Consider the following 2,182-nt stretch of genomic DNA (forward strand, 5'->3'; position numbering starts at 1 on the left):
CTTTCTGCTTATATGCATATAAGAAGGAGAATACCAAAATAAAGACATAGAGAATATTTTCCATAGAATCACATCAAACAATTCCCTTGATCTAGACAGAGTAATGTGTAGATAGGTGTTCGAGGCCTACACAACTTTAAATAGACAAAACCAGAAAAGAAATTTCCTATGAAATATTACAATTTAAAAAATTAAACACAGAGAATATAGAAAGGGTATTAAAAGCTCCAAGAAAAAAAGGTTAAGTCCCTTATAAAGGTCAAACTATCAAAATAAAATCTGATTGTCCAACAACTTTTAAAGCCATATAGGCCTGGATAGATTAATTACAATTCTGAAAGATTGTCATTGTCAACACAGATTATTATACTCAGAAAAACTATCTTTCAAAATTGAAAGAAAAATTAAAACTTTCCATGATTAAAAAAAATTTATGGTAATGTTCTGAAATGGAAAGAGGAGAGGAGGTGAAAATTTGTAATAATAATAATAATGGTGAAAAAATTAATAAAATTTTGAACTACTTAAAGAAGTATACTAATTTAAAGTACTGGTTGTACATGGAAAAAAATAATTTATGATCATTAATCCCTTTGACAAAGGGTACATGCATATATACTTGAGTCTAAAGATAAGAATAAACACAATACAAAAGATTACAGAAAACAAATAAATAATCTCAAACAATTAACCAAATAGTTCTAAGAAAACATAAAACAACAGAATGGCAGTCTCCAGTAATACCTTAATATAAAACTCTAAATCCTCCAATGCAGTGACACATACTAACAGACTGGATTAGGAAATAGAATCTATCTTTTCCCCCACACCAAGAAAAATGCCTCATCATCAAGGATAAACATGACTTTTGAGTAAAAGGATAGGATGGGGCATTCTAAGCAAATGAAACTAAGAAACAAACAGCCTTAGCTATTAAAACGTCTGGGAAAAAAAGAGCTCAAATCAAAACTAGCCCTACCAGATAAAGAGGTTCACTTTATACTCATAAAAGGAAGTATCCTCCAAGAGGACATTACAATTCTAAATATACATACCAACCACAGGTACAGTGTATTTCATAAGAGAACTACTGTTAGATCTTCAGCCATGGGTTAACCACAACACAGTGATAATGTGAGAGAATAAAGGAGCAGGGAGTTTGGAGAAGAATAACTAATACTAACGGCCTTTGAAAATTTCATATGCAAACATATTACTGTAGAAAATGCCTAAATTATGAACATATACATAAATAAAAGGGGTTTATGTTGTAGGATATTTGTTTGCACTGTGTGAAGATGTGTCACTGTGACTGGTTTAATAAAATACTAAGCAGCTAATAGCTAGGCAGGAGAGAAGAGGCAAGACTTCCAGGGAAAGAGAAGAATGTGCGAAGATCTAGGTGCATGAGTGACCCCAGTGAAACACAGAGAAAATCAGACATTCAGAATGGAGGAAAGGTAAAAAGTCACATGGCAGAATGTAGATTAATAGAAGTAGGTTGATTTACATTATAAGAGCCAGTTGAGAACAAGCCTATACTAAAGACCAAGCTTTAATACTAAATCCTCATGTCATTACTAGGGAGCTGGAGTTCCCAAAAGGAAGTCCAACAACTTTTGGTGCCCAACATGGGGCATGACCATGAAAAAGGAAAAGTCATGCCAGCAGTCGCTACCTGGTCCTCTTAGTTAGCACTTAAAACAGTCCACTCCATGGACTCCAGAAAGCAAACTCAGCAACATCCCAGAGGTGGGACAGCTAGGAGTTCCTGGGACAATTAGGCACAGCTACTGCCAGTGCCTTTAGACCTGAGGGGGTTGAGCTAACCACCAGTGCCATGTGCTAAGGGGAGTAACTTGGCAGATGGTCCTGCCCTTTAAAGAAGGTTCAGTTCACATGATCAGAGAAGGCTGCAGATGTGCAGAAATTCAGGCACAGACCAAGAACACCCCTAAAACAGGAACAATGTTTTTATTAATGTGCTTGGATACTAAACAGAAAAAAATGAAAGAAAATGGATATAGACAGTCATAGAAAAAATAATAAACAAAATAGTTTTAAAATAATAAAGTCTTTAAAAAGAGAGAGAGAGTTATGCCTTTATTTCCACAGGAAACAAAAACCTATGCATTTATTCAAAATTAATAAAGACCAGACTTGTCTTGGAGAGACCTCTTGA

The sequence above is a fragment of the Chionomys nivalis genome, chromosome 1, assembly GCF_950005125.1.
Source record: "Chionomys nivalis chromosome 1, mChiNiv1.1, whole genome shotgun sequence".
Lineage (NCBI taxonomy): Eukaryota > Metazoa > Chordata > Mammalia > Rodentia > Cricetidae > Chionomys > Chionomys nivalis.